Below are 18,036 nucleotides of genomic sequence, written 5' to 3'. Positions count from 1 at the left end.
GCCGGACCGAAACTCGAACTCAGGACCTTTGCCTTTCGGGGGCAAGTGCTCTAAAAACTGAGTTACCCAAACACGAAACACGTCCCCTCCTCACAGCTTTACTTCCGCCAGTATCTCGTCACCTACCTTCCAAACTTCACAGAAGTTCTCCTGCGACCTTTCAGAACTAGCACTCCTGGAAGAAAGGATATTGCGGAGACATGGCTTAGCCACAGCCTGGGGGATGTTTCCAGAATGAGATTTTCTCTTCGCAGCGGAGTGAGCGATGATATGAAACATCGCAGGAGAGCTTCTGTGAAGTTTGGAAGGTAGGAGACGAGATACTGGCGGAAGTAAAGCTGTGAGGACGGGGCATGAGTCGTGCTTGGGTAGCTCAGTTGGTAGAGCACTTGCCCCCGAAAGGCAAAGATCCCGAGTTCAAGTCTCGGTTCGCACACAGTTTTAATCTGCCAGGAAGTTTCAGTGCTCACTCCGCTGCAGAGTGAAAATCTCATTCTGGACGTCCTGTCTTTCTCTTTGCTGTGTCAAGCATGCACAGCCGGCGCAGAGAAGAGGTCCGATTGCATTGGGGGAGGGGGGGGGTGGATATCGAATAAAATTTTCGATGTGAAGAAACAGCACACCAGTCGCGTTAAAAACAATTTTTAACGCAACTAGTGAGCTATCTCTTCACATCAACATTCTTCAAAAACAGTTGCTGAAGATGATGAACAAAAATCTAAATGACAAATTGGTCCTTGCGGTGGACGGAGACTTGCGAGGTAAAATTCTGACGTGATCGGCGCTCTGCGTTATCAGCAGAAACTGCGCTTAGTAGCTTCACCACGCAATTTTGACACTACAACTGCTAGATCCCTGGCGTTAGCAGGAATGAAAAAACAGGGAAGTCGACACGAAGTGTTCCGCACAAATACGACAGGTGACGAAACCGAACGATAGACGCATCAGACACCCTTTATTGTGTCACTTACACGCAGTCACCATTGTTAGCAAAGTGATTACCGCCAAGCGTGAGAGTGCGTTGTATCCCTATCAGGCTGATGACTTGCTGATTTGCAGAATATTTAATAATAAATCAATAGTAAATGTACAGTATATTTACAATGTGCAGCAGATATTTTTATAGGCAGATACGTAGATTTTTTTCCGCCGATACATCTATACCGTTTTCCGATACATCGAAAGCCGATAATGATTTTTTAAATATCGATGTTTCAGATTCCCGATATTTTAAAAATATTAACAGACCTACTACCGACGCCAGTGCTCGGCGTCAACGAGAAACTTTCCAGAAGCTCTGCAGACGGCCTTCCAGACGCTTCTCTCGCACAGAATGAACTGGACGCAAGCGGGGAGTGAGAAAGTGAGCAGTTTAGGATCCGGATGTGAGTTCTAGCGAGTTAGTGACGTCACACAACGTCGCGATCTGAGACTGCAGCGCTGCTCGCTACGAAGGAGGTTTGAGGAAGAGGAGCAGATTAGTGTATAACGCCCCGTCGACAAAGAGGTCATTAGCGACGGAGAACAAACTCGGATTAGGGAAGGATAGGGAAAGAAACTGCCCGTGCCCTTTCAAAGGAACCATCCCGGCATTTGCCTGAAACGATTTAGAGGAATCACGGGAAATATAAATTAGGATAGCCGGAGACGGGTTCGAACCGTCGTCCTCCAGGATGCGAGTCCAGTATGCTACCCACCGTGCCACCTCGCTCGGTGGCAGGTTCGAAAAGTTCCCGGCATGGTAGAGGTGGTTCCTGTTTTTCAGTTTTCTTCCGACATAGAAGTTTTGTCAGTGAATATAGTTCAACGACGTCATTGTTCTTTAATTTTCTTCTTGGGATTAGGTCACGCAGTGTGCCGTAAACCAACACACACGGACTTATACTTACAGGCCTCCAGTTGTCACCATCCTTCGCAACGAAGTGGCGTAATTGGACGTTGGTTCACAGAGCACGAGCCATATCAGACTGACAGCTTATCCAATGAGCTACTGCATCTGCGTACCACTTTCCACTAAATGGATATTCCGAACGGGAGATTCGCCGTGCCTTACACCCGAAGCGGGTTACTCAACGTGAGGAACTGGAAGAAGGCCAAGAACAAAGGGGAATGGTCATCTTGCCATACATCGGCGGTGTCTCTTCAAAAATCGAAAGATTTTTTAAGAGGCATAAAGTTAAATGTGTCTTTCGTCCTCCAGTAAAACTCAGAGCTCTCTTGGGCTCATCGAAGTACAGCCTTGGCCTAATAAGACCCGGTGTTTACGAGATTCCTTGTTGCTGCGGCATGTCGTACATCGGACAAACTTGTCGCACTGTGGAAGAGAGATGTACTGAACACCGGCGCTACACTCGTCTGAAGCAACCAGAGAAGACCGCAGTGGCCGAGCATTGTCTCAGTACAGGCCATTCTATGAATTATCAACCCATCAAAATTCTCGCGTCGACGTGTTCGTACTGGGACAGTGTTATTAAGGAAGCTGTGGAAATACGTAGCTCGACGAATCTTGTAAACAGAGACTCGGGCTTTCAGCTCAGTACAGCCTGGGATCCAGCAGTGATCATATTGAAGTCGCATTAAGCAGAGAGGAGTACTATTGGTCATACGACGGATGATGATTCGCCAGCAACATAAATATTCTGTTGACAACGGGAGGATAATCAAGGAGCCTACTCGGACGCGCATCTTTGCTTGCGGCTTCCGACAGAGGTCGCTGGGGCGGCCGATGGCAGCGCAGAGCAGCGGCGGCAGCCTCCGCGCGTGCGCCGAAGTCTTTGGTTCTTCATCCTGTAGGTGGCGTTACTGTCCTTCCAGTTATCGGTTGATATGATCACTATTGGCCATCGAATTTGGCGCCTTCCAAGCATGCGCACTTCCTGCCTAAGACTGGCATAAATGGGGGCTCTAGTCATGCCTTAGCAGTGTGTTCGTCGCACCTGAAGATATCGGCCAGTTGCGCTGATGAAATATTGTGGAGTTTTCACTATGACATCCGACGTCTCGCCCGAGAACCAAATATACCACATGTCCGTTGGGAAAGCCCACTCTCCGGTGGTACTCTGCAAGGTTACCGCCCTTCGGTTGTGACATTCTAGCACTAATCGAAGCGCTAGTTTTTCAGGTGCCAGCCAGCCAGCCAGCGGTACAGCCGAGCAGCAGCAGCAGCAGCACCATTGGCCCCGACCGGCAGCAGAGGTACCGACCAGCATCAGCGGTCCAGCCTGCAGCAGCCAGCCACCCCTCCAGCAGCAGCGGTCCAGCCAGCCAGCCAGCCAGCCCGCCCTCCAGCAGCAGCGGCCCCGGCCCCGGCCGCGGCAGCAGCAACAGCTGCGGCATTCCTGCCAGTGGTCGTCGGCGTCAGCTTCAGCTTCCGCGCCAGCAGCGTGGGATTCTGGTCCTCGTCCTGTGTCTTTTTGTTTATCCTTGTCGTCATGTCAGCCCCCACCACCACTACGACCACTACCACCACAGCCATAGTTTACACAACCCCCTCTTCCGCCATCACCACCATTACATGGTGTGCCCAGTCACACCCCCCTCTTTCCAACCCTCCTCTTCTCACTCTCCCTTCGCCTTCGCTCTTTGTCGCCCCCTCTCCAGTTTCCTCCTACCACTCCTCTCCCTCTGATCCTTTCCCCCACTCCCCCAGCCTGTCACTGCAGCTCCAGCTAGTGTGGTGGCCCGTCGGGCCACTGCCCACGCCCAACTCTCTCCATCGCCTTCGCCATCACCGCCACCGCCATCGCCGTCGCCATCGCCTTCACCGTCACCATCTCCGGCGCCATCTGCTGCGTCCACGCCGCGACCTTCCCGTTCCCGCCACCTCCCTATAGCTCCCATCCCTCATATCACCACCCAGCCTTCTGCCATCGTTAAACGCCCTAGTGGCACCACCACCTCCTCCGCTCCCAAAAAGGCCCCGCCCCATCCTCCTTCCCCCTCCCAGGATGCCATGGATGTCTCCCCACCTGCCCCTGCTCCCTCTGCCTCCTCCTCCTCCTCCTCCTCCTCCTCCTCCTCCTCCCCCCTCTTTATACAAATACCTCCTCTCCCGTCCAGATCCTTCCCTTCTCGAGGCCCGGAATCTCTCCCTCCTCCTCCGTCAACACGTCCCTGGTGCCCCCATCTCTCTCCTCACTCCCAGACGCGATTCCGTTCTCATCTCCTCCTCCAGCCCTACCCTCCTTACTGACATCCTCTCCCGCCTCCCCATCACCCGTTTTGGCCCCAATGCTTCTCTCACCCCTTCTCCTTCTCCATCTCCATCCCTCCAACTCCAACCCCCGTATCGCCCGCCGACCATCATCGCCGTGATCACTCATCTCAGTCCATCGATCACGGAGGAGGAGGTGTTGGTGGAGCTCAAGGCACATCCCACACCAGAGGTGCGGGCGGTCCGCCCCATTTTCAACTCGGCCGGCCCCACCCGCCTTATGCGGGTTTTCTCCTAGGACGCCCCATCCATTCACTGTCTCTTGAAGGAGGGTGCCCTCTTCTTCAACCAGCGCTATAAGGTCGACCCCTCCCTTTCCCCTCCTCAATCCCTGTACTGCCAGAGCTGTCTGCACTATAACGCACACCCAACAGCCGAGTGTCGCGAGGCCCCCACCTGCCCGCATTGTAGACAAGCGCACTTCCTCTGGCAGTGCCCTAACCTACAATCCCCTCCCTCCTGCAATACCTGCAATCTCCCCCATCCCACCTACTCCCAAAAGAGTAAAGCCCAACCCCCTCCGACCACTCCTGAACTCACTGTACCTGTCCGTCCTCTGCACGCCCCCACCCCTCCTGGCAATTCCCTTCGTCCCCCCCCCCCCACCTCACCGCTGAGGACATCATCAGGTTCCTCAACATTGTCTTACAAAACGTCCAACCTTTCCAGCGTCCTCACACCCTCCAACAGGTCTCCCTCGCTGCCCGTTCCATTTTCCACTTAAAAATGTATGCTACCTACTCCAACAACCAGACCCGTTTCACCTTCTCCCTTCTTGACACCCTTGTCTAAATCCCTGTCATGGCGCGACAGCACCGTATCCCTTCCCACCAACAAGAACCTCTTCCTCCACACCCTTGCCACCCACCGCATGAATGCCTTCCTCCTCAATGAAACGTTCCTCCAACCCCACCACACCGTCCACACGTCGCCCTACCTCCTTCACCGCTCCGATAATCCCCTCCCGATTGCGCGTGGTGGAGTTGCCATTGGTCACCACCGCCAGATCCCAGTTCGGCTCCAACCTCTCCTTCCCAACCCCACCAAACACCTGATCCTTAGTCTCTTCTTCCCTGGCCTTACCGTCACTTGCACCACCATCTATGTCCGCCCTAGCGTCCCTATTCCCTTCGACTTCCTCTCCCACATTGACCGTACCTTCTCCTCCTACGTGATCGCCGCCGACCTCAACATCCATAGTCGTTCCGCCACCCAGTTACGGCAGTGGAATCGGTTCCTCTCCTCCCTTCAAGGGGACCTCATCCCCATCCCCCCGCATACCCATCCCGAATCCAACTCCACTCCCGATGTTATCCTTTCCTCCCCTAACCTCCTTGGCCACATAACGGTGGATGTCCTGGAGCCTATTGGTGGCGACCATCTAACCTGTCCTCCTCACCGTTTCCGACGGTCATCGCTCCCGCCCCGACCCTCGTAATGACCCTCCCCCAATGTACATCCATGACTATTCCTGTGCCAACTGGAGTGCCTACCGGGATACCCTCTCCACACAGGTCGATAGCCACCCCTTCACCTACCACCACCCTGATGATGTAACCCATGCCACCTCCTTTCTCCAGCAGACCTTGTCTGAGGCTGTGGAGGCCTACGTCCCTACTGTCGCCATCCACCCCCACCATCGTACCTTACACCCACAGGCCGTCCTCCTCCTCCGTAAATCCCGTCGTCTCTGCCGTGCCTTCCTCCACACGCGTGACCCAGACACACTACGACGCCACCGGCAACTCCAGCGACACATTCGTAATTTGCTCGCGGCCAAGAAACGCCGGGACATGCACCCGTTTAAATGCTACCCTACCTATCAACTCGTCCAAGTTCTGGTCAGCCTTACCAGAACTAAAACTCTCCCCCTACTATCCTCTTCTCCATGATGATCACCTGTTCCCTGACACCCTTACTAAGGCCAATCACTTTGCCTCCTACCTCTCTGATGTATTTTCCATCCCCAACGATCCCCAGTTCGATTACTCCCTCTTCCAGGCTGTCCTCGATTGAACTGACACCTCTGTCCCTCCCCTCGCGCCTGGTTTCCAGTACTTGGACAACAATGCACGCACAGAACTCAATGCCTCTATCACTACACAGGATCTCTCCTCCTACCATCCCATCAGCCTTACCTTGGTCTTCAGCAAGGTCCTGGAATCTATCCTCACCTGCCGCATCCACCAGCATCTCTACCAGCACCACCTCCTTCCCATTACTCAGTGTGGCTTTTGGCCATCCTTCTCTTCCGACGACCTTCTCCTTCACCTCACTCAGCTCATTTCCGAACATCTTAATTCCCGTCGCTGTGCAATCTTCCTCTCCCTGGACCTCGAACGTGCTTATGACTGTATGGCGTTCTGGTCTCCTCTTCAAACCTTCGCCCTTCCCATTAATTACGTCTGACTTATCGGCTCCTTTCTCTCCTACCGTCCTTCCTACGTCACCATCCATAACACAGAATCCTACACCTTTTTTCCCTCCGCCGGTGTGCCCCAAGGTGCCGTCCTATCTCCCCTTCTGTACCTTTTATATACTATGGACATGCCGCAGCCGTCACCCCCCGTCCACCTTCTCCAGTTTGCTGATGACACCACCTTCCTTGCCCTTGCCCCCACCCTGCAGCGCTCCCAATACATTCTCCTATCCCATCTTGACCGATTCACCCCTTGGTGCAACCAGTGGTTGCTCAAGGTCAACCCCTCCAAAACCAAGGCGATCATTGTAGGCAAAACCACCCCTTCCTTCCGCCTCCTTGATTTTTATCTCACTGTCTATGGCCCTTCTATCGCCCTCACCCCCACCCTCAAGTACCTTGGCGTCACCCTCGACCGTCGACTCTCCTGGACCCTACATCTCTGGACAATCCAAGCCAAGGCACGCTCCCGACTCCGTCTCCTCGAGCTCCTTTCCGGCCGCACGTGGGGTCTGGACCCCTCCACCATACTCCACACCTATAAATCCCTCATCCGCCCTATCCTTTTTTACGCCCATCCGGCCTGGATCTCCGGCCCCCCTACCTTTTACAAATCCCTCCTAATCCTTGAACGCCATGCTCTCCGCCTCAACTATCGCATCTGTCTCTCCTCCCCCACGCGGATCCTGTACGATCTCATTCCATTCCCCCACCTCCTCCTTTTCCTTGAGAGGATACTTATCCTGTACACCTCCGGCAAACTCGATCCTCCTCACCCTGTTGTCTCGCCCATCCTCTCCTGCCCCCACCCACTGCCGCACCTGTATTCCCATGTCCCACCCGGTCTCCATCGCTCCACCCTCCTTACTCTCTCCCAGGGTGGCTTCCGCCAGCTCCCCCTCCCTGATGATGTCCTCCTCCCCTCCATATACCCCTCCTACAAACTTTGATCCTCCTTCCCTCTTCCAGTGTCTGTTTCTTTGGGCAGCCTCCCTCCCTCCTCCCTTTCTCCCCACTCCTCCCCCGGGCATCCCCTCCCCTGTCCCTCTACTCCTCCTCCCATCTCCTCAGCCATTGGCGTCTTTGTTCTCCCCTCTCCACCCTCTCCACCCCCACCCTTCTTCCCCTCTTGGCAGGTCCCCGGACTTACACATGCTACGTGGACTTTCGCACCAGAGTCATTGCCATCAGTGTCTCGCGTGTGCCGTCGTGTTTAGTGTTCAAATGGTTCAAATGGCTCTGAGCACTATGGGACTCAACATCTTAGGTCATAAGTCCCCTAGAACTTAGAACTACTTAAACCTAACTAACCTAAGGACAGCACACACACCCATGCCCGAGGCAGGATTCGAACCTGCGACCGTAGCAGCCCCGAGGTTCCGGACTGCAGCGCCAGAACCGCACAGCCACCGCGGCCGGCGGTTTAGTGTTCAGTGTTCACCGTCGCACTCCATCGTTCACCTGTGCCATCGCCGTCTTCAGTGTTAGTGCATCGTGTCAACAGTTTCAAGTGTGGATTATCGTCGAGTGTGAACGGCTCCGTGTTTGTCTTTATATGTCAACTGTTTTCTTGCCCTCCGTTCTTTAACCTATGTGTAATCTTTCTGTATTTCCTCATTTTGTATCCTCTGGCCGAAGAGCAGCATAGAACGCTGCTGACAGCCTGCCTGTCGTACAGGTTTTAAAATAACAATAAAGAAAAAAAATGGGAAAACCTCAAGCAACACAATGTTTGCCGAGTTTCGCAAAATAAAGCCTGTGTCCCATGTTCAGGTTCATGACTTTATACGAAAATCCATACCAACAGCTGTTTAGTCGTATTCGGGAACAAAATACGCCAAATGAGGATCCACTCTGAAGCGAAGGTCGTGCACCGTTCGTTGTAAATATTCACATGTCGTGAGCGGACGGAGTACTGAGTGAAACAAAACTTACGTGTCTGCAAGGTGTTGATATCTAGCCAGAACAGTTTCCTTCACTTTGTCTAGCAGCATCCCACGGGGATGGTGTGGTGTCACAGCAAGTCTAGGCTAGGTTGTAGGCTTCAAATCGGCCGCGGTCCGTCAGTGCACATCGGACCCGCGAGTCGCCACTGACGACACTAGCACACCGAGCGCCGCCACTCGGCTGGTCTTACAAGACAAGTTAGCGCACTGGCCAGTTCTACAGGCGACTTTAATAGGAATGGTTCACTCGCTTCAGAGGTCTCAATTGCAGAGACGTTAGTTAGCATAGCCTTCAGCTAAGTCAGTAGCTACGACCTAGCCAGGAGCCACATACAGTTTATGCATTGACAATTGATCTGCATGTGTGAAGCAATCAGAATTGTAAAGAAATATTCGCAGTTCAGTCTATAACTGCACTTGTAAATATTATTGCACAAAGTCAAGATCGACGTTCACCTCTTATGCTGAATTAAAGCTAAGTATTTAATTGCATTCCTGTCTGCTAACTTTCTAATCACCTAATATGTTCCAGATACATCTGATCAAGTATAGTTCACTGATCCTCAATTCAGCTTACGTGAGCAACTCGTGCAATTAATGGCCAGCCCTTGTGATCAGACTAAGAGTCAAATTGCGTGACTCAACCGGGTCACCCTTTTTCCATGGGGCCCATAGTTCCGCCTCACACATAACAAAAGGTTCCCCCCCCCCCCACTTTGTCCATTAGCATCCAAGGGGAGGGCCCTATCCTATAGCAAGCAGCCTGTGAGAACCGCAGTAAACTGTGTCCATGACTTTCGCTGCAGATGACGGACTGGATAATGGCCACCGGGTCACTCAGCCTTCGATTTCTCGTGCCCTCCAGTAGTCGACGCGTACTTTCTTCGTTCCTTTTCCTGCATCTTTAGACACCCCTCTCTTTTCGACTGCTAAGGGGGAACGACAGGGTGACGGTCGAAAAAAATTGAATACTTTTTTTTTACTACTGAATTTTAATATATATACTGAAGCGTCTCTGTAAAGTCGTTTCATAAGTCGCTTGTTGAATCCGGTATAACTTATTAATTTTACTAGCTGATTTTAGATTAATTCATGAACTCTTCCAGAAAGACTCAAATAAGGCCTATTGAATATTATATGTGTGTTTTAATGTGCGGTTTCGGTTTTGTTTAGTGAGAAACGCTGAGTTGGTCATCGTCTGCTGGGAGCAGACGATGTTGGTTCTCGTTCGAAGGAGACACAGGATGACCAAGTTAGGTTTCCAGTACCCGAACAGAGAGGTTTACCCATCTTAGTCGAAGACTGTTTTTGTGTGTGAGGTTGGTGACGGAGGGCTACCCCTCTGGTAGCTTCTGCTGCACGGGCAGCTAGGTAATCTCGAAAGAGAAAGCAACACTCTTCGGCGAACGCTTGGTGAGTACGAATCGTAGCTCTTAAGGGGTGTTCCAGATGTTAAGAAGCAGGTTGAGTTAGGACTTCATTATGTTTAACTGTTGAAATATTTAAGAACTTCAGTTTAACTGAACCATGTGAAGTGAGTTATTTTTCCGAGTGTACCATAATTATATTGCTTTAAATAGGCGATTTTTGGGTGTCTGAGTTAAAAGTGTGAAAGTTACTTTGTTCATTTTGAACAACGATGAAGTAGAATTTCAAACGGTAAATCTGATTAGAAAAGGCTGGTTACGATCGCTTCAACCGTACGTGAGTGTAATACTGTGTCGAGCGAGTATGATTTTTAATCTTATATTCCATGGAAGTTGCTTTTGTCTTTGTGTAATGTTTCTGTGCCACATATTTGGTAATCAATGACCCTTCTGATCCACCAAGGCACCGCAATAGGCTTTATTTTAAGAGTTTGCTTGTGTAATGAGCTATAATTTCTGCAAGAATAACTATTGTTTCGTGCACTTTGTACAAAGCAGCACAACAGTTTGATTCGGAATGCACCACGTGCTCTAATTCAGCCGTTTACAAACAGCAGACGCAGTTAGTATGTCGAATAATTATCACACAGCTTCGTGCATTGGTTAAACCTCTGTCCAGAATAGTGCATGCATAGAATCGTAATGCGAATCTCACTGAGATATTTTTATGGTATGAATTTAAAGGAGATGATAGTATCATTGTCTCCCACCCCTGTTTTCTGTGTTTCTTCTTACTGTAGTGAAATTGTGCTCCGTTACATTCTAACGCAATTATTACTTAAATATTTCTAGTGAGGCACCACTTACGTGTATTTAGGATGTGCAACCACATATTTGGATACAATAAATAATCTACGTGAAAGATATACAGGGTGATTCAAAAAGAATACCACAACTTTAAAAATGTGTATTTAATGGAAGAAACATAATATAACCTTTTGTTATACATCATTACAAAGAGTATTTAAAACGGTTTTTTTCACTCAAAAACAAGTTCTGAGATGTTCAATACGGCCCCCTCCAGACACTCGAGCAGTATCAACCCGATACTCCAACTCGTTCCACACTCTCTGTATCATATCAGGCGTAACAGTTTGGATAGCTGCTGTTATTTCTCGTTTCAAATCATCAATGGTGGCTGGGAGAGGTGGCCGAAACACCATATCCTTAACATACCCCCATAAGAAAAAATCGCAGGGGGTAAGATCAGGGCTTCTTGGAGGCCAGTGATGAAGTGCTCTGTCACGGACTGCCTGGCGGCCGATCCATCGCCTCAGGTAGTTGACGTTCAGGTAGTTGCGGACAGATAAGTGCCAATGTGGAGGCGCTCCATCCTGCTGAAATATGAATTGTTGTGCTTCTTGTTCGAGCTGAGGGAACAGCCAATTCTCTAACATCTGCAGATACTGTAGTCCAGTTACAGTAGCACCTTCGAAGAAAAAGGGACCAAAAACTTTATTGGCTGAAATGGCACAGAAAACGTTCACCTTAGGCGAGTCACGTTCATACTGAGTTGTTTCCCGCGGATTCTCAGTGCCCCATATACAGACATTGTGACGGTTGACTTTCCCGTTAGTGTGGAAAGTTGCTTCATCACTAAACACATTCTTTGAAAAGAAAGATTGATCTGTTTCCATTTGAGCAAGGATAAAATCACAGAAATCGATTCTTTTAATCTTATCAGCTGCAGACAGTGCTTGAACCAATTTCAGACGATAAGGTTTCATAACTAACCTTTTTCATAGGACTCTCCATACAGTTGATTGTGGAATTTGCAGCTCTCTGCTAGCTCTGCGAGTCGATTTTCCTGGGCTGCGAACAAATGCTTGCTGGATGCGTGCTACATTTTCATCACTCGTTCTCGGCCCTCCAGAACTTTTCCCTTTGCACAAACACCCATTCTCTGTAAACTGTTTATACCAACGTTTAATACACCACCTATCAGGAGGTTTAACACCATACTTCGTTGGAAATGCACGCTGAACAACTGTCGTCGATTCACTTCTGCCGTACTCAATAACACAAAAAGCTTTCTGTTGAGCGGTCGCCATCTTAGCATCAACTGACGCTGACGCCTAGTCAACAGCGCCTCAAGCGAACAAATGTACAACTAAATGAAACTTTATAGCTCCCTTAATTCGCCGACAGATAGTGCTTACTCTGCCTTTTGTCGTTGCAGAGTTTTAAATTCCTAAAGTTGTGGTATTCTTTTTCAATCACCCTGTACAGTATTCTGTGGTGTTGGTCTTACCTACTTACTCCGATTTCCAATCCTGAATTAAACAAGTTGCTTCATGCACGACATGGAGTGCTATTTATTTGGCTATTTACAGAAATTTGCATACTTGTAATTAAATTTTCCAGCTGCGGTTTTTTCTAAATGGTTACGAAGGGCTTGGGCTGGTGGCGACCCTGCATTTCTGAATTTTGATCATTATTTGTGTGAGAGAAGCAGCTAGAAATGCGAGATAACGTATATGGCTTGATGAGAAACGTCGTAAAGATAGTAATACGTTACAACACATTGAAGAATTATTCCCCAGAATATTATGCGTGAACTCCAAACGCCTAGCCATTAGAGAACCGGTTCCGCGCTCACGCTCCCTTTGTTGTAGGGTCTGTGATATGTTTAAGGTTTTGAGCAAACCTAATTTGTTGGTGCTTTGTTTGGGCGGTATTTCTCAATATGTGAGCGAAAGTTTCAATAGTCTCAATTGGAGATGCATTGCAAAAATAGCATCCGACCGAAGCGAAACTGACAACACTGCTTCAAATTTGGACGTACGCCTATTCAGTGTAGGCCATACTGCATTAATCCACATGGCAAATGCCCTTCAAATCAAAATCGGTGATGGAATGCGCCGATTCAGTGAAGACGGAGACGGTAGCAGCGATGCGCTCGGCGACGAAAAGGGCTTTGAGGACGAAAATGAGGGCTTATCGGGTCAAAGCAGCAGAAAACGACCGTCCACTCGCCGGAGCGATGATTTTTATAGACCAGGCATAGATGATATCCTGTAAGATTCAAGCTTTGTCCCCTTTTTATGATAAATACGTGTCTAACTTACAACGCGTTTTTCTCGAAATCATGTTTTCCGGTATGATTGTAGCTCAGATGGTAGAGCACTTGCCCGCGAAAGGCAAAGGTCCCGAGTTCGAGTCTCGGTCGGGCACACAGTTTTAATCTGCCAGGAAGTTTCATATCAGCGCACACTCCGCTGCAGAGTGAAAATCTCATTCTGGAATTTTCATCCTGTTTCAGTGATTTTTGATCTCCCTTGAACAAAATTGAATACTCTTTACTTCAACGTACCCGATTTTCTTATGTTCATATTCAGTAATTTTTTGCGCCTGTAAAGGAAGGGTCCAAAAACGGCCATTTTTCAAACATCTATAATTTTTTTTAAATCTCGACGGTAAACTATAGTTACATCTGTAAGGATCATGGTGACATGTTAACGTCATGTTTAAGATAAAAACAACCGGAGTTACGGTGACAACCGTCAATCTAGCTCTTTTCAGAGCTGTCTTGGGGAAAATTCCTTTTAACAATCAAGACATCTATATTTTTCAATAAAAATGGCATTAAAAACTTCAATATATTCTTTGTTCATTGCAGCAAACCCCTTCTGTTCAAATGGCTGTGAGCACTATGCGACTTAACATCTCAGGTCATCAGTCCCCTAGAACTTAGAACTACTTAAACCTAACTAACCCAAGGACATCACACACATCCATGTCCGAGGCAGGATTCGAATCGGCGACCGTAGCGGTCGCGTGGTTCCAGACTGAGGCGCCTAGAGCCGCTCGGCCACCAGGGGCCGGCGAAACCCCATTTGACTCCTAGATTCCAGTACGGAGAGAAAAATTCAGTATTTGAGCGGCATTGCGTTCCTTACCCTGTCGATGCTCCTTAATGGTGTGTAATGATGGACGCCCAATTTAAACTGCTGTTACGAAACGTCAGAGATAATAAAATTTCTGTTAAACAGTTTTAGACAAAACTGGGAAATATTTCTTATACCACCTTTGCACGCAGGGTGAATTGACAGCAGTATCTCAGTGCTGGTGAGCCAGGACACAAGGTCCTGCAGTGAAAGCCACTGGACTTTTAGGACAACAGTTTATTAACAAACGAAGATACCAATAATTTGTCACTGAGCAACAGCTACGTTAAAAAAACTTTCCTCAAAATGAAATTTTCGGCGACTATCCCATTGCAGCAATTACTTTTTGTTAAACAACAAACGCTGAACATTAAATACATTAAAATATTAAGGCTTCACTCAAGATACAATTTACGGGCACTAGTCCACAGCAGCAATTATTCTTTCTTTAAAACAATGTACTGAACATTCTACGATCCTACGGCAGCAGTTCACTGGAACATTTGCTTTCAAAGAACGAAACAGTGTATACAACATGCGCAAACTGTCCCATCATTAAGCCGACCGTGGTGGCCGAGTGGTTCTAGGCGCTACAGTCTGGAACCGCACGACCGGTGCGGTCGCAGGTACGAATCCTCCCTCGGGCATGGATGTGTGTAATGTCCTTAGGTTAGTTAGGTTTAAGTAGTTCTAAGTTCTAGGTGACTGATGACCTCAGATGTTAAGTCCCATAGTGCTCAGAGCCTTTTTTTTTTTTTTTTTTTTTTTGTCCCATCATTAACGGTGTATGACATACTTCGACAAGAAGTAAAATTTATCTCAATTTACGAACACTACAACCTGGAGCAATTAGTATGAAAGTAGGAACAGCATTATACAGTCCTTATCAAACGAGCTAAATACTACTAACAGATAGTAGCAGGTATTCTCTGTAACTAGAGACACGTATTGAAATGCATTTAGGTTAGGATCTCGGATTTACTTCAAACTTCGTACTTTACCATCTGGTCAGCAAAATGTATGACACAGGCGAAATACCCTCAGACTTCAAGAAGAATATAATAATTCCAATCCCAAAGAAAGCAGGCGTTGACAGATGTGAAAATTACCGAACTATCAGTTTAATAAGTCACGGCTGCAAAATACTAACCCGAATTCTGTACAGACGAATGGAAAAACTGGTAGAAGCCGACCTCGGGGAAGATCAGTTTGGATTCCGTAGAAATATGGGAACACGTGAGGCAATACTAACCCTACGACTTATCTCAGAAGCTAGATTAAGAAAAGGCAAAGCTACTTTTCTAGCATTTGTAGACTTAGAGAAAGCTTTTGACAATGTTAACTGGAATACCCTCTTTAAAATCCTGAAGGTGGCAGTGCTAAAATACAGGGAGCGAAACGCTATTTACAATTTGTACAGAAACCAGATGGCAGTTATAAGAGTCGAGTGGCATGAAAGGGAAGAAGTGGTTGGGAAGGGAATGAGACAGGGTTGTAGCCTCTCCCCGATGTTATTCAATCTGTATACTGAGCAAGCAGTAAAGGAAACAAAAGAAAAATTCGGAGTAGGTATTAAAATCCATGGAGAAGAAATAAAAACATTGTAATTCTGTCAGAGACAGCAAAGGACTTGGAAGAGCAGTTGAACGGAATGGGCAGTATCTTGAAAGGAGGATATAAAATGAACATCAACAAAAGCAAAACGAGGACAAAGGAATGTAGTCGAATTAAGTCGGGCGATGCTGAGGGAATTAGATTAGGAAATGAGACACTTAAAGTAGTAAAGGAGGTTTGCTATTTGGGGAGCAAAATAACTGATGATGGTCGAAGTACAGAGGATATAAAATGTAGATTGGCAATGGCAAGCAAAGCGTTTCTGAAGAAGGGAAATTTGTTAACATCGAGTATAGATTGAAGTGTCAGGAGGTTTTTCTGAAAGTATTTGTGTGGAGTGTAGCCATGTATGGAAGTGAAACATGGACGATAACTATCTTGGACAAGAGAAGGGGAGAAGAGGAGTTTATGGCACAACTTGACAAGAAGGGATCGGTTGGTAGGACATGTTCGGAAGCATCAACTGATCACCAATTTAGTTTTGGAGGGCAGCGTGGAAGGTAAAAATCGTTGAGGGAGACCAAGGGATGAATACACTAAACAGATTCAGAAGGATGTAGGCTGCAGTACGTATTGGGAGATGAAGAAGCTTGCACAGGATGGAGTAGCATGGAGAGCTGCATCAAACCAGTCTCAGGACTGAAGACCACAACAACAACAACACACCTTGAGTAGGTCATTAACAAAACATACTGATGCAGGTATTAGGATACGCTACTTTGGCAATTCCGAGAAAATAGCAATAGAAGTTTTACGCGTCTGTTATGTAAGTGATGTATCTGTGCGCAAGTGCCGGCCGTAAGAAGTCTGTGTGGTCACGTGGTTAGAATTCGCGCTAAACAAGAAGTCGTGGTCGAGGCGACGGTTGAAAACACATCTGCCTTTGGCAGGGCAACAGAGAGGGTGCGTCCGTGTTTTTCGTGTGTGGGGCGCGAGATCGCCTTGTTTACAAGCTGACGGCCTTTGCTGAACGCCGGCTTACCGTCTAAGATACATGACAAACCGTTACCGTACATCTACACTCGGATTTACTTCCTGCAATGATTATGCCCGACCCAAAGCACTCAAAGTGGAGTGTTTACTGTGAAAGTGCAGTGTTTTCTGCGAGAGGAATGGTAGATCTCGACGACCGATATTACCGATCGTAAGCTGCACGGTCTATGTTAAAATCATTAAAGACGCGGCGTGCGAACGCATCCTACGTGAGGCCAAACAGGGGCTCCGCTTCTGTCACGCTGATGGTAATGTGGAGGCAATGTACATCTTATGTATGCATGCGATACGCAGTTTCAAAATGGTTCAAATGGCTCTGAGCACTATGGGACTTAACATCTGAGGTCATCAGTCCCCTAGAACTTAGAACTACTTAAACCTCACTAACCTAAGGACATCACACACATCTATGCCCGAGGCAGGATTCGAACCTGCGACCGTAGCAATCGCGCTGTTCCAGACTGTAGCGCCTAGAACCGCTCGGCCACACTGGCCGGCTGCTGAAGTAGTATTGTTTTTCTTGTTAAGGCAGTCCATGCCCGAAAATTTGAACTTAGTGTGATGCAGACTTAATCTAAAAGTTTAGATTTCAAATACATTTGCACCAACTAGGACAATATTTCATAATGAAAGCAGTGGCGTCCCCTAGCCACACATTCACAGTTATCTCGCAAACGGATCGTTTGCGAAGCTATGTTTACAGGAATCTTTTTGCTTATATAGTGCGTTCTCAACCGTGCCAGTTTTGGTTGTTATAGAATCCCCTGTACGCTTTCAGACTGCTGATAAGAATAATACACAGAAGAACGGAAAAAATTGAGGATGTACTAGAAGACAATCTGTTTGGCTTTAAGATAGTTAGTCCGCAACTCGCGGTCGTGCGGTAGCGTTCTCGCTTCCAGCGCCCGGGTTCCCGGGTTCGTTCCCAGCGGGGTCAGGGATTTTCTCTGCCTCGTGGTGTCTGGGTGTTGTGTGATGTCCTTGGATTAGTTAGGTTTAAGTAGTTCTAAGTTCTAGGGGACTGATGACCATAGATGTTAAGTCCCATAGTGCTCAGAGCCATTTGAGCCATTTAAGAGAGTTGAAGGCACTAGAGAGGCAACCCTGACGTTAGCCTGATCATGAAAGCAAGACTTAAGATGAGTCAAGACGCCTTCATAGGACTTGCGTTCGATAATATACAGTGGTGCAAGATGCTCGAAATTCCGAGGAAAATTGGAGTAAGCTATGGGGAAAGACGGTAATATATAAGACGTAAAAGGACCAAGAAAGAATAATGAGAGAGGAATACCAAGTACGTAGTGCTCGGATTACAAAGGGTGTAAGACAGTGGTGCAGTCTTTCGGCCCTAATGTTCAATCTATGCATCGAGCAAGCAATGATGGAAAGAAAAAGAAAGATTCAAAAGTGAGATTAAAGTTCAGAGTGAAAGGATATCAATAATAAGATCCACTAATGTCGTTATTGTACTCAGTGCTTATGAAGAAGAATTACGGAATATGTTGAACGGAATGGAAAGGTTAAAGAGAACAGGATA

The 18,036-nt window shown here is 47.9% G+C and overlaps 1 non-coding gene across 1 annotated transcript; it reads left to right on the top strand.

Annotated features, from left to right (window-relative positions):
- The first annotated feature begins 360 nt into the window (after positions 1–360).
- Trnas-cga (transfer RNA serine (anticodon CGA)) lies at positions 361–436 on the top strand. The gene has a single exon. It is a non-coding gene; the product is annotated as a tRNA-Ser (tRNA).
- Positions 437–18,036: the final 17,600 nt, after the last annotated feature.

This window comes from Schistocerca gregaria, chromosome 3, assembly GCF_023897955.1.
Source record: "Schistocerca gregaria isolate iqSchGreg1 chromosome 3, iqSchGreg1.2, whole genome shotgun sequence".
In the NCBI taxonomy this organism is placed as follows: Eukaryota; Metazoa; Arthropoda; class Insecta; order Orthoptera; family Acrididae; genus Schistocerca; species Schistocerca gregaria.
Note: the sequence above shows the minus strand (reverse complement) of the source record. Positions and strands in the feature narration are given on the sequence as shown.